Consider the following 15,959-nt stretch of genomic DNA (forward strand, 5'->3'; position numbering starts at 1 on the left):
GATTTGCTTTTGTGTTTAGGCAGAGGCTGAGGAATAGAACAACAGGCCGAGTTGGAAACCACAACAAACATTTATTGAGCAGCTACCACGTGTAGGACACGGTCCTAATCACTTATCAGTGCACAATCACATTGAATCCCTCGCACCAGCCCAAGGAGGTGGATACTAGTATAGCTGCCTGCCATTTTACAGATAAGGACACTGAGGCTTACAGAGGTTAAGAATGTTGTCCAAAGTCACACCCCTAGTTAATGGTAGAGTCAGGATTTTAATCCAGGTCTGCCTGTCTTTAAAGTCCATGCTGTTAACCACTATACTACGACCCAATGCAAAGCCAATTAATAATTATACTTGCATTTACTTAACATTGACCTTATGATATATGCTTTATCAATTGTGGGGAATTTGGGGACTAAAGATCACCCTTCTTCTACTTCCAGAGTTCAGTATGAGAAGGAATACATTTAAAAGTTATTATTAAAAGGCAGACAAAAACACTGACTTTTTAATAAGATGCAAGTGCAAAGTAATCCCCCAAATATACAATGTCTGGTAAACGGAGGCTTCCTATCTTTTGTGTCAAATTTAAGCTTTAAGACATGCTCAGAAGTTTGCCTTCAGGGAGAAAAGGCTTGGCCGAGAAGACTCAGTTTATTGAGTCGGTCTGCATAGTTTGCCCAGCCTGGAGGAGCAGGGAGAATGACCACCTGGCCCCTGCCCCCTCAGTGTTGGTGAGGTCCTGCTGAAGTGGGATTAGGACAACAGGCTTTGCTTTTCATACTGATGCACGGGGCAGGCAAGGAATAAAACAGAGGGAGGATCCCTGTCCTGTTTTTGAATCACCTAAAGGACCCCTCAGCAAGTGGTTTGGGCTCGATGTATTCCTGGTAGAAACCAGGGAAAGACTGTTTGAAGCCCACCATTGGGGGCAGGGGAAGAGGTACAGATTAAAAGTCTTTATCCAGGATTCGTACTGATATGCAACATACTGAGAACTCTATCTCCTTCCAAAATTCAGGACTGACCAGCCTACCCTGCCTGGACCAGAGAGCCACTCTGCTGCCCCCCACATTTGGGAAGGAATCAACACTGGAAGCATTTATTTCTCCACCATCCCTCACTCCATGTTCCACAGAACCTCCTTTCTAGAAACTTCACAGGTATTCTTCTAACAATCTATGAGGGTACTTCAAAAATTCATGGAAAAATAGAATTAGAAGACAACACAAGAGTCCCACCTCCCTATCTCCAGGGAGGAGAAAGGGACTGAAGGTTAAACTGATCACCAGTGACCATGATTTAATCAATCATGCCTATGTAATGAAGCCTTCATAAAAACTTGAGATGCCTGGGTTTGGAGAGCTTCTGGATGGTTGAATACATGGAGTTCTTGGAGGGTGGTTCACCCAGGGAGGGCATGGAAGCTCCACACCCCTTCTGCCATACATTATCCTATGCATGTCTTCATCTGGCTGTTTATCTTAAAGAGAAAATGTATATCTTGAAGATCAGTGTATATTACATTGCTTTCTGCCATTTGATATTATGAACAAACAAAAAACCCTGTAGTTGTATCTAATAACAGACCATCACAATATGTGAAGCAGAGCTTGGAGAAAATTATGTTAAGTAAAATAAGCCAGGCACAGAAAGAAAAATACCGCATGCCCTCACTCATAAGTGGAAGCTAAGAAAGAAAGAAAGAAAAAGAAAGACTACAATAAAACATTGAACCTTCAGAAGAAGAGAACAGACCTGTAGTTACTAGAGGTGGGTGATGGGGAGGGAGAGGAGAGTTGGGAGAAATTGGGTAAGGGGAACAAAGAATAATTATGATTTGTAATGATGAACATGTTAACAATATTGGTTTGATCATCACATTATATACACAAATACTGATAGTCAACTCTGTGCCGTGTGAATACGTATAATCAATTATGTTTCAACTTTTAAAAAAATGTGAAGCAAAAACTGATAGAATTGAAAAGAAAAACAGACATTCCTACAATAATGGTTGGAGACTTTAATGCCCTATCTTCAATAATGGATAGAACACCCAGACAGAAGGTAAGTAGATCGAGGACTTGAACACCACAATAAACCAACTAGATCTAACAGACAAATACAGAACACTCTCTCCAACAACAGCACACACATTCTTCTCAAGTGCACATGGGACATTCTCCAGGATGGACTATATATTAGACCACAAATTAAGTCTTAATAGCTTAACAAAGATAGATATCATACAAAGTATCTTCTCTGACCAAAATGGGATAAAGTTAAAAATGCATAATAGAAGGAAAACTAGAAAATTCACTTTTTACTGAAAGTTAGCAACACACTCTTAAACAACCAGTACATCAAAGAAGATATTACAAAGGAAATCAGAAAATATCCTGAAACAAATGAAAATGAAAACAGAATATACCATTACTTACAGGATGCAGTGAAAGCAGTGTTAATGAGGGAAATTAATAGCTATAAATGCTTTCACTAAAAAAGATCTCAAATCAACAACCTAATTTTACAACTTCAGTAACAAGAAAAAGAACAAACTAAACCCAAAGCTAGTAGAAGGAAGGAAATAAGGAAGATTAGAGCAGAGATAAATGAAATAGAAAATAGAAAAATGACAGAAAAACTCAATAAACCCAAAAGTTGGTTCTTCAAAAAGATCAACAAATTGGCAAAACTTTATCTTAATGGACTAAAAAAAAAGAGAAGACTCAAATTGCTAAAATCAGAAATGAAAGTGGGGATATTACTACTGATACTACAGAAATAAAAATAATTATAAGAGAGTACTATAAACAACTGTACACTGGCAAATTGGATAACCTAAATGAACAAATTTCTAGGAACCCAAAACCTACCCTGACTGAATCACGAAGAAATAGAAATTCTAAGTAGACTATAACTAGTAAGGAGACTGAAAGTAATAAATTTCAATCTCCTTACTAGTTACAATCCATTAAAAAAAAATCTGACAAGAAGAAAAGTCCTGGGCCTAAGGGCTTCATGGGTGCATTTTTACCAAGCATTTAAAGAAGAACTAACACCAATCCTTCTCAAACTTTTCCAAAAAAATTGAAGAGGTGAGAGAGCACTTCCTAATTCATTCTATGAGGCCAGCATTGCCCTAAAACTGAAGACAAAGACATTACAAAAGAAACAAAACAAAACAAAACAAAACAAAAAACGCATAAACTAATATTCCTTATGAACGCTGACATAAAAATTCAGAAACTAGAATAATGGTCACCATCATTGTAGTTCATTGAAAGAATATTGAATTCTGATTTTTCTATTCAATATATTCCCTCTCTTAAAACAAAATAGAAATCTTTCCATGAACTTTTAAAAATATCCTATTGCATTAGTCAGTTTTCTGTTGCTTGTAATGGAATACCTGATACTGGGTAATTTATAAGGGAACAGAATTTATTTCTTACAGTGTTGGAGGCTGGGAAGCCCAAGGTCCAGGGGCCACGTCTAGTGAGGGCCTTCTTGGTGTGGACTCTCTACAGAGTCCTGCGGTTATGCATGATATCACATACTGAGAATGGCAAGAGCACTTTCACGTGCTCTACTTATAAAGCCACCAGTCCACACCCACGATAACCCATTAATCCATTCACCCATTAATGGATTAATCCTGCCTTTGTGATCCAATTACCTCCTAAAGGCCCCACCTTTCAACATTGCCACACTGGGGATCAATCTTCCACATGAGCTTTGTAGGGGCCAAACACTCAACCCATATCACCCCATATTGTGTCTATGTATTATTTCAACAAGCCAGCTAGGAAGGTATTTTTATAATCATCTTCATGACTTTATGGAGAAACTGAAGCACGGAGAACTTAGTGATTGGCACAAGACACAGAGGAAGCAAATGGTAGAGCTGGAGTTCCAGCCTAGGTGGGTCTGGTTTCCAAGCTCACACTCTTTCTCCTCTCCCAGTGGGCCTTCCATCACGTGCTGCTGTGCATAGAGCTGGACTCTACGCTGCGTGCTTCGCCTGTAGTAGCTACAAACTTCACCACAAATCCTGTACTATCATTCTCATGTTATAGTTGAGGAAAACTGTTCACTCAGGATAAGTTACTTAAGGACAGGCAGCTAATGAAGGATACAGTCAGAGTTTGAAAGTGGTTGTGTTTAACCCTAGGCCTATGAATTTCCAATTTACCAACATTTTGATGGTCTTTCATTACCATTATAATAATATTTTAGACATGTTTGTAGTATGCCTGATAGTTTATATTTGTGTATCTATATAGTTACGTGTAGATCTATCATCTGTCTATATTTATCCTGCTTTTAAATGATGTAACTTTTGTTATGTGACTTTTTTAGTTGTTATTTGAACAAAATATAGACTAATTCTTATTTTGCTCAAACTATTTAGATAAAATTATAGCCTTCTACTTTAATATTATAAGCTTTATTGCCATCATAGAATCATAATATGGATTGGAGTCTTGGAATGACTATGGGTATGTCCCCATGATCCTGAGTAGAAAGTACTCAAACTAGTCCACATAATTACCTTTTCTGGGGAGATTACAGCTAAAATTGCTGCAATGAGGACACATTGTTCATAAATTAAAACCTGTGTAATGGAGAGCAAGCTACTTTTACGGAGTTTAGTGCTTCAGCAAAATTTCACAAAGGATAGAGCTGAATAACCAAAATGATCCTCACGAATATGTGAAACCCTCTGCATACACCTGGTACTCAGTTTTAACAATGAATTCATCCACTGTCCTGACTGTAAAGTCCCGATGAAGGGACATTCTCTATCAGAGTTTCTTATAGTCATCTTCCTTTATGCTTCATATTTTAATGGCATCACAGCCTTGTTCTAACCATAACTTTTTGATTCTCAAGACATTTCCTTAGAGCAAGTGTCAATTACTGTGTACTGAAGCTTAAGTTAGCTGAAAATTAAATTAACTTTATATGAGGTGAAGTAACGTGTGTAAGATAGTGTAGGACAAGCACAACAAATTAGAGGTTTCTTGACACATAGGGATGTAAAAATTTCTTCCTGGTATATTCCATTTTATATGGTATTTATGCTAAAAAGTCTGTTAACCAGAAGAAAATATATATTACATAAAGGAAAAACAGTCATTATCAAGTGATATACTCCAAAGGAAATCTGCCAGGTAATATAATTTCTTGTGATAGAAATTTTCCAGAAGGCAATTCACTTATTGAAGCTATTGTCTTTGTAAAATTATGATTATGGAGAAAAAAAGCTGTCGTCTGTCTCCTGCCTCCCAAATTCTTAATAGAAGTGAAGACTTTCTCTGTCTGTTCTGACCACTTACCCATATTCATTTGCTAGTGGCAAAGACCAAAGCGAGGAGGTCAGAATGTCAAGGACAACAAAGTGGGACCATAAAGACAGGCTTTCAGGTTCCAGTGGAGTGGCTAGCGACCCCATAGACATTCCATGGGCAAAGTACAGTAAAGGGTCTTGGAACACATGAGTACCTACAGTTAGATCTCTGCTTTTCCAACTTTTCCTTCTAGAAGGCAAGATTCTTTTCCTTTCCATGAGGGCTAAGGATCTTTATCCTATATAAGGGATATGCAATTTAAAATTAGACTAAAACTTTCAATACTAATAAATAATCACATACTGGATTACATACTGGATTACAAATCTGGAGACTTCTTTAGCTCAATGGCAGCTTTTCTGACAGAAGAAAGAGAACCTCATAACGTTGTATAGGTTACAGGTGACCCCAGGGCCAACCACAAATTGTCCTAAGGTCTATTACTGGCTCCATTGCCACTGAGCAGCTGTGTGACCTCAAGGAAGTCACTTAACCTCCTGCTCTTCATTTTCCTCACATGTGTAAAGATAAACATAGCTTAAATGGTTTCTAAATCTCTTAATCTCAACAAATTTATAATCCTAATTGTAAATCCTTGAGTGGATGATGATATAAGAAAATATGGATAAGAATAACTTTAATATAAAACAGTATAAAGGTACGTGAATACATGAGACAAATGAAGTGTAGAATAAAATAAGAAATTCTGCTATCAGCCAAGAAGAAGTAACAGGGACTAGACTTACCATTCTATGTGAAAAAACTTAAAAACTAGACAAAATACATGGAAAAATGATTTTTATGACATTAAAAAGCAGGCAACAGCAGTACTTCCTGAGATGCATAAAACAAACTAGGTGAGATAGTTGCTTCAGCTTATTGTCTTGATATAGTCTCCAGGGCATGGTGCAGGAAGCAAGAGCCCAGACAGAGCCTGTCTTCCTGAGCTTGGCAGAGGAAGCTGGGAATTTAGGGAGGCCAATGTGCCCGGAGTTCACAGGACAGAATACAAGGCAAAGGAGGGCTAGAGACAGAGAGAGAGCGAGCGAGAGTGAGAGAGAACACTCAGAGATCTTCAGAAGGTCTTTCTTGAGTCTTTAGCTGAGTATTGATCAGTTTGTGCATGTGAGGAAATTACCTGAGGCTGAGGAAAGAGTAAAGGGAACTGCTGGATAAGAGTAAAGGGAACAATCCTCGGAGCTCACACAGGGCTTGATATAGTTCCTGTTCCCCCAAACCAAAGTGGACAAGCTCATAATTCATGGGGAACTGGGTCAGTCCCAGGACAAAATCATTTTTAGAGAAAATGCTGTTCTGATCCCACCTAACAAAGCTTGAAAGCAAGACCCCAATGTATCACGTTTTCAAGTAACATAATCATATCCCAAAACAAAGCTCAAGAAATTTTATAGAAGTACAAAAATATTCAGCATCAGCACCCCAAAAGATGAAATTCTTTTATGAAAAGAATAATAAATTCTTTATATGAAAAATTACCAGGCATTCAAAGAAGCAACATGTACACACACACACACACACACACTCACACACACCAAAAAAACAAAATAACCCAACAGCCACCCACAATGAGGAGAAAACCCATCATTTGAAATTGAGCCAGAAATAACACAAATGATAGAATTGGTAGACAAAGACTTTAAAACACTTACTGTAACTTTATTTTATATGTATAAAAAAGTAGAAGAGAGATTGACCATATGAAACAGAGACAAGGGATTACAAAGAGATTCAATGTTTGAGATGAAAAATTCACTGATTGGGAATAAAAGCAGGTTAGACATTGGAGAAGGAAATATTAGTGAATTTGAAGGCATAGTACACACTATACAACATGAATCGCATAGGAGAAAAAGGGCTAGAAAAATGAAGAGAGCACCAGTGAGCTGTGGAAATCCTTGAAGTGGTGTAATATATATTTAATTGGGGAGGGGAGAAGAAAAAACATTATTTGAAAAAATAATGGCTAAAAAATTTCTAAATTTGGAAAAATGACAAGAATGCACAGCAAAATCAATTTGTTTAAAACAAGTGATAACAAGAAATCTTAAAAGTAGAGTGAGAAAAGTCAAGCGTATACAGAGAAACAAATAAAAGGGTAATATTAGATTTCTCATCAGAAACAATGCCTGCCAGAAGGCAGTGGAGAGCATCTTTAACCTATTAAAGAAAAAAACCCCTCAACCTAGAATTCTACATTCACCAAAAAGCTTTCAAAAATGAAGGCAGAATGACTTTCTCCCCTGGATATACAAAAACTGAAATAATTCACCATCAGCAGACAAAAAATGTTAAAGGAAGTCCTTAAGGCATAAGAAAAGTGATACCAGATGGAAATCTGGATCAACATAAAAAAAAAAGATTACTGCAAATGCTTACTATGTGAGTAATTATAAAGCACTTCTAAAATTGTTTCTCTTTAAGAGAATTAACAATTGACTTATTTAAAGCAACAGTATTAATGTTGTGTTATGAGTTTTATAACATAAATAGAAGTAAAAATGCATGACATTAATATCATAAAGGCCAGGAGGACAGAAATTGAAGTATACAGTTCTGAGTTGCTTATACTTTATGAGAAGTGGCATCATATCACTTGAAGCCTTTGAGAAGATAAAGATGTATGATAAAATACTAATACTAGCAACAAGGAGTTATAGTTTACAAGACAAGAAAGGATAGTAAAAAGAAATCATAGAAAATGCTCAATTAATTCAAAAGAAGGTAGAAAAGAATAAAAAAAAAGCAAATAATAGATAAGAAAAATATAATACAAATAGCCAAAGGGTAGAGTTTAACCCAACCATGTACAAATCTCATTAAATGTAAACAGCTTAAACACCCCAATTAAAAGGCAAAGATTATTAGATTGGATTGAAAAGCAAAACTCAATTCAATGTTACCTATGAGAAACTCACTTTAAAATATAGACACAAATAAGTTAAAAGTGAGAGGTTTGGAAAAAATATGTTATGCTAACACTAATCAAAAAAAGGACGGAGTGTCTACATTAATATCAGACAAAGCAGATTTCAAAGCAACGAATAATACAATGGATTAAAAAAGGGTCATTTAAAAATAATAAAGTGGTTAATTCATCAAGAGAACATAACAATCCATATATTTATTCCCTTAATAATAGTGCTTGAAGACACTGAAGTAAAAATTATTAGAACTGAAAGGAGATAGAGTCAGATCCACAATTAAAATAGAAGATTTCAGTATTTGTCTCTCAATAGTTGGTATGACCAGTAGACAGAAAATCAGTAAGGATATAGAAGATGTAAACAATACTATCAACCAACTTGACCGAATTGACACTTTTTGAATGCTTCAACAACATCAAAATACTCATTCTTTTCAACTGCACACAGAGCATTTAACAAGATAGACCATATTCAGGGCTGTTTAATAAAGTCTCCATACATTTAAAAGGATTTAAGTCATATAAAGTATGTTCTTTGTTCACAAAGAAATTAAATTAGAAATAAGCAACAGAAAGGTATCTGGAAAATTCTCAAATATTTGGAAACTAAATATCATGTTTCAAAATAACCCATGAGTTAAAGAAGAAATAAAAAGGAAAATTAGAAAATATTTTGAACTAAAGTAAAACAAACATTACTTATCAAAATTTGTGCATTGTATCTAAAGCAATAGTTAGAAATTTTTGGCACTAAATGTCTATATTAGAAAATAAGAAAGGTAACAAGTCAATGATCTTAGCTTGTCCTTTAACAAACTAGAAAAAAAAAAAACCACAACAAATCAAACCCAATGTAAACAAAACAAAGGCAATAATAAAGATCAGAGTGAAAATTAATGAAATAGCATAAAAACAGATGAAATCAGTGAAAACAGAAACTTCTTGAGAAGACCAATAAAATGGATAAACTTCTAGCCAGACTGATCAGGACAAAAAACAGAAGACATACATGATCAATATCAGGAATGAAAGAGGCAACATAACTACAAATCTAACAGATATTAAGAGGATAGTGAGGAAATATCATAAACACTTAATGCCAATAGTTCTGACAACTTAGATGAACTAGACTAAAATTTCTTAAAACTTACAAACTTCCATGCGCCCCTGATAATTGCAGCCAGCTCAGCAATGACCACTGAGCTGCCGCAGGAAGCACCACAGGCTCCCAAGCTGAGGCAGTGGGGGGCCTCAGCCATGCCTCCTGACATCCACAACCAGCCCAGTGGTGACCACAGAGCCACAAGAAGTGACCCAGGCTCCTGACTAGGGTGCTGGGGGGCTGATGGCTTCAGCCATGCCCCCCCTGACATCTGCAACTAGCTCAGTGATGCTGCTTCAGTAAGCATCCTGGGCTCTTGAGCTGGGGTGGTGGGGGGCTGACACCCTCAGTCGTGCCCCCCAACATCTGCAACCAGCCCAGCAATGACCACCAAACCGCTGCTGCTACCCCCTTGGTTTCCCCTGCCAGAATGTGGGGGGCACCACAGGCCTCGACCAAATACCCCCTCCTTCCTACTTCTCCCACTCTATTTCCTTCTCCCTTCTCCTCTTCCCCTCTCCCTCTCCTCTTCCCCTCCCTCCCAATTGCTCTGCAACATCATCTTAGAATGTAAAAAAATAATAATATTAACAAATAAATAAATTTTTAAAAAGTTACAAACTATCACAACGTACTCCAGAAGAAATAGGTAATCTGAATAGCCATTTATCTACTGAAAAAATAAATTTGTACTTAAAAAATATACTCACAAAAAAACCTCCAAACCCAGATAGCTTCACTGGTGAATGTGACCAAACATTTAAGGAAAAAGCAACATTGATACTATACAAACTCATCCAGAAAATTGAATAGGAGGGGATATTTCTCAAATCATTCTGTGAAGATAGCATTACCCTGATACCAAAAAAACAAGACATTACTGGAAAGGAAAACTACACAGAGTAGTCCTCATGAACATAGATGCAAACATTCTTAGCAAAATTTTAGCAAATTAAATCCAGCAGTGCAGTAAAAGGAGAAACCATAAACAAGTGGAATTTATCTTGGGAGTGAAAAGTTGGCTTAACATTAGAAAATCAATCAAGGTAATTGACCATATTACCAGACTAAAAAAGTAAAGCCATGTGATCATCTTAATAGATGCAGAAAAAGCATTTGACATAAAACAACCTCTTTCTTGATTAAAAATGCTGCAAATTTAGAGTAGAAGGGAATATCCTAAATCTGATAAAGGGTATTTATGAAAACTTACAGCTAACATCCTACTAAATGGTGAAGGACTAAATTCTCTTCCCTTAAGATCAAGAAATTAAATCAGATATAAATAAATGTATAGATATACCGTGTTATTTATTTGAAAGACTCAATATTGATAAAATGTAAATTTTCCACAAAATGACCTATAGATTCAATGCAATGTCAATCAAAATGCCAGCAGGCATTTTCTTTTAAAGTAGCAATTGACAAACTAATTCTAAAATTTATGAGGAAATGCAAAGAAACTAAAATAATCATAACATAATCTATTTTAAAAAAAAAGAATAAACCTAGATGTCTTTATGCCTTATTATGAAGCTTCAATAATCAGAATAGTTTGGTATTGGAGTCAGGAAAGAAAAGTAGGTCTATGGGACAGAAAAGAATTTCCATAAATAGAGCCACACATTTTGGGCAATTGATTTTCTCAGTATCTCAAAGGCAATTCAGTGAAGAAAGGATTATCTTTTCAACAAATGGTGCTGGAACAATTGGATATCCATATGCAAAACAATAAGCTTCATTCCATTTCTCATACTGTAAAAAAAAATTAACCTGTGGATCATAGAGTCAAACTTAAAGTTAAATATAAAATCAAACTTAAACCTATAAAACTTCTAGAAGAAAAATTGAAATCTTTTTGAGCTTGGATTAGACAAAAGCTCTGTCCATTAAAAAGAAAAGAAAAATTGAGCTTCATCAAAATTAAGAACTTCTGCTATTTGAAAGACACTTGCAGGAAATGAAAAGGTAAGCCACAGACTGAGAGAAAATGTTTATAAATGTTATGTCTGATAAGGGCCTTGTGTCCAGAATATATAATGAACTCTCAAATGTTCTTGGTAATTAACAATTTGGTAAAAAATTGGCAAAAGATTTGAAGTGACACTTCACAAAAGAAGATATATAGATGTAATTATGCACTTGAAAAGTGCTTTATCAGTTGTTAGGAAAATGTAAAATAAAACTTCAATGAGATGCCACCACAACACTAGAGTGGTTACAGAAAAGTCTGACCAAATCAAGTGTTGATGAGGATGTGGAACAAATGGAACTCATATACTGCTGGTGTGAAGGTAAAATAGTGCAACCACTTTGGAAAACAGTTTGGAAATTTCTTAAAAACTTAAACATACATCTCACATATGATCTCAGCATAATACTTCTAGATATTTACCCAAGAGAAATGGCAAACAAAGGAATGCAGACAAGTATGTACAGCAGTTTTATTTGTAATAACCCCAAACTGGAAACAACTCAAATATTCAATAGCTGAACAGTAAACAAATAGTGGTATATACATATAATTCAAAACTTCTCAGCAATAAAAAGCAATGCAGTATTGATATAGGCTACAACGTGAAGGGGTGAGTCTCAAAATAACTAAAGTATTATTCTAGTTTCTTTTTCAGTTTTACTTTGTGTCAGTCATCATGATGATAAATTCTAAAAAAATATTCTCTTAGAAATATGATGGTAAAGAAGGTGAAGACCTACCCTTAAGGTGTTTATAACCATTGCTGAAGACAGACAAACAATCCATTTTAAAGTAGCTAAAATATTTAATAGCCTTTAAAGATCTGACTTCAGTGCAGTCCTTAAACACCTGAATAAATGGGCTTAATCGATAATTTGTGTTCTAGGAAATTAAGTCCACAGTAGGTGATCAAGAAATATTTGTTGATTGACGATGGATGGATGGATAAAGAAAATGTGGTATACATACACAGTGGAATATTATTCTGCCTTAAAAAAGGAGGAGATTTTGTCATTTGCAGCAACATGGTTGAACCTGGAAGACATTATACTAAGTTAAATAAGCCAGGCACAGAAAAACAAATACTCCGTAATCTCACCCATTTGTGGCATCTAAAAAAGTCAAACTCATAGAAGTAGACAGTAGCATGGTGGTTCCCATAGTGTGGCAGGGGGAGGGGGGAGGGAATGGGAAAGGGCACAGAGTTTCAGTTCGATAGGAGGAATAAGTTTCAGAGATCTATTGCAGAGCATGCTGACTGACTATAGTTAACAATACGTATATTTCAAAATTGCTAAAAGAGATTTGAAATGTATTTTTATTTAATCATTCTACAATGTAAACACATATCAAAACATCACATTACATCCCATAAATATGTACAATTATTAGGGGCAGTTAAAAATAAACTAAAAAAAGAAATATTTGTTGATACTAATATTTACTGATATTGCAGAAACAGAAAGAATCATTAGAGACTATTATAAACAATTATTTGCCAACAAATTGGAAAACCTGGAGGAAATGGATAACTTTCTGGACACATGAACCTACCAAGACTGAACGAAGAAGAAGTAGAAAATGCGAATAGACCAATAACAAGTAATGAGATTGAATCAGCAATCAGCAGTCTCCCTACAAAGAAACGCTTGGGACTGGGTGGCTTCACTCTTGAATTTTACCAAACTTTCAAAGAAGAATTAATACCAATTCTTCTCAACTATTCAAATATTCTCCAAAACTCATTCTATGCAGTCAGCATTACTCTGGCATCCAAATCAGAAAAGGACACAACAGAATAGAAAGCTATAGGCCAATATTCCCAATGAACATAGATGCAAAAATTCTCAGCAAAATACTAGAAAACCAAATTCAACATCATATTAAAAAAATTATGTACCATGAGCAAGTGAGATTTACCCCAGGAATGCAAGGATGGTTCAACATATACAAATCAATAGAAGTGATACACTATATCAACAGAATAACTGACAAAAACAATGTGATCACCCCAGTAGACACAGGAAAGACATTTGATAAAATTCACCATCCCTTCATGATAAAAACTCTTAACAAACTAGGTACAGAAGGAAAGTATTGCAATGCAATAAAGGCTATATATGATAAACCTACAGCTAACATTACACTAAATGGCACAAAGGTGTAGACTTTTCCTCTAAGAACAAGAAGAAGACAAGGATGCCCACTGTCACCACCTTTGTTTAACATAGTACTAGAAGTTCTAGCCAGAGCAATTAGACAAGAGAAGAAATAAAGGACACCCAAATTGGAAAAAGAGGAAGTCAAAGTATCACTGTTTACAACAACATGGTCTTATGTATAGAAAAACCTGGACTCCACTCCAAAAATCTTAGAACTGATGAACAAATTCAGTAAAGTTGCAGGATACAAAATCAACATACAAAAATCAGTAGGGTTTCTATACATCAACAATGACCTAGCAGGAAAAGAAGTGAAGAAAGCAAGCCCATTTACCATAGCTACCCCCAAAATAAAATATCTAGGAATAAATTTAACCAAGGAGGTGAAAGATCTCTACAACAAAAACTACAAAACACTGATGAAAGAAATTAAAGAGGACACCAAAAAAATGGAAAGACATTCCATGTTCATGGACTGGAAGAATTAATACTGTCAAAATGACCATACTACCCAAAGCAATCTACAGATTCAATGCAATCCTTATCAAAATACTAATGAGGGGCCAGCCCCGTCGCTCACTTGGGAGAGTGCGGTGCTGTTAGCACCAAGGCCACAGGTTCGGATCCTATATAGGGATGGCCCATGCGCTCACTGGCTGAGTGTGGTGCGGACGACACCGAGCCAAGGGTTGCAATCCCCTTACTGGTCAAAAAAAAAAAAAATACTAATGACATTCTTCACAGAAATATAAAAAAACAATCCTAGAATTCACAGGGAACCACAAAAGACCCTGAATAGCCAAATCAATCCTGGGCAAAAAGAACAAAGCTGGAGGCGTTATGCTTTCTGGATTCAAGATACACTACAAAGCTATAGTAATCAAAACAGATGGTACTGGCATAAAAACAGACACATGGAACAAAGGAGCAGCATAGAGAACCCAGAAATAAATCCATGTATCTATCTATAGTCAACTGATCTTTGACAAAGGCTCCTAGAACGTACACTGGGGAAAGGACAGCCTCTTCAATACATGGCACTGGGAAAACTGGATATCCATATGCAGAAGAAAGAAACTAGATGCTTACCTTCTTCCCTATACCAAAATCAACTCAAAATGGATTAGAGACTTAAATATAAGACATGAAGCTATAAAATTACTAGAAGAAACATAGGGAAAACACTCTAAGACATTGGTCTGGGCAAAATTTTGTGGACAAGATTGCTAAAACACAGGCAGTAAAAGCAAAAATAGATATATGGGATTATATCAAGTTAAAAAGCTTCTGCACAGCAAAAGAAGTAATCAACAGAACAAAGGGAACCAACAGAATGAGATAAAATATTTGCAAACTACTCTTCCAATAAGGGATTAATATCCAGAATATACAAGAAACTCAGATAACTCAACAGCAAAACAAACAAACAAACAAACAAATAAATAAAAATAATAATAACAATAATAATAATATGATTTAAAAAGTGTACAAATGAGCTGAATAGATATTTCTCAGGAGATATTAGATAACCAACAAGGGATATGAAAAAGCGCTGAACATCACTAATCATCAGAAAAATACAAATTTAAACTACAATGAGATATCATCTCACCCAAGTTAGAATGGCTATTATCAAAAAGACAGAAGATAACAAATGCTGGTGAGGATGTGGAGAAAAGGAAACTCTCATACACTGTTGGTGGGAATGTAAATTAGTACAGCCATTATGGAAAACAGTATGGAGGTTTCTCAAAAAAGTAAAAATAGAGCTATCATATGATCCAGCAATCCCATTGCTAGGTATTTATTCAAATGAAAGGAAATTAGCATACTGAAGAGATATTTATTGCAGCACTATTCACAATAGCCAAGATATAGAATCAACCTAGGTGTCCGTTGACAGATGAATGGATAAAGAAAATGTGGTACTTATACACAGTGGAATACTACTCAGCCATAAAAAAGAATACAATCTTGTTACTTGCAGCAACGTGGATGAACCTGGAGGATGAAAGATCTCAATAATAAGGAACTAAATAATAATAATAAGTTGAACTCTTAAAAGTTGACAGTAGAATTGTGGTTACTGGTGGCTGGGGAGGGAGATAGGGAGAGGTTGGATGATGGACACAAAATTAAAGCTATATAAGAAAAATAAATTCTAATGGTATACAGTAGTACTAGGCATCTGTAATTAACAATAATTTACTGTGTGTTATCAAATGGCTAGAAGAGAGGAATTCAAATGTTCTCATCACAAAGAAATGATACATTTTTGTGACGATGAATATGCTAATTACCCTGATTTGATCATCACACATTGTATATAGGTATTGAAATGTAACTCTGTACCCCATAAATATGTACAATTAAAAAAATAAAAATAATTAAAATTAAATAAAATTAAAAACAATTTGTTGAT

This window comes from Cynocephalus volans, chromosome 13, assembly GCF_027409185.1.
Source record: "Cynocephalus volans isolate mCynVol1 chromosome 13, mCynVol1.pri, whole genome shotgun sequence".
In the NCBI taxonomy this organism is placed as follows: domain Eukaryota; kingdom Metazoa; phylum Chordata; class Mammalia; order Dermoptera; family Cynocephalidae; genus Cynocephalus; species Cynocephalus volans.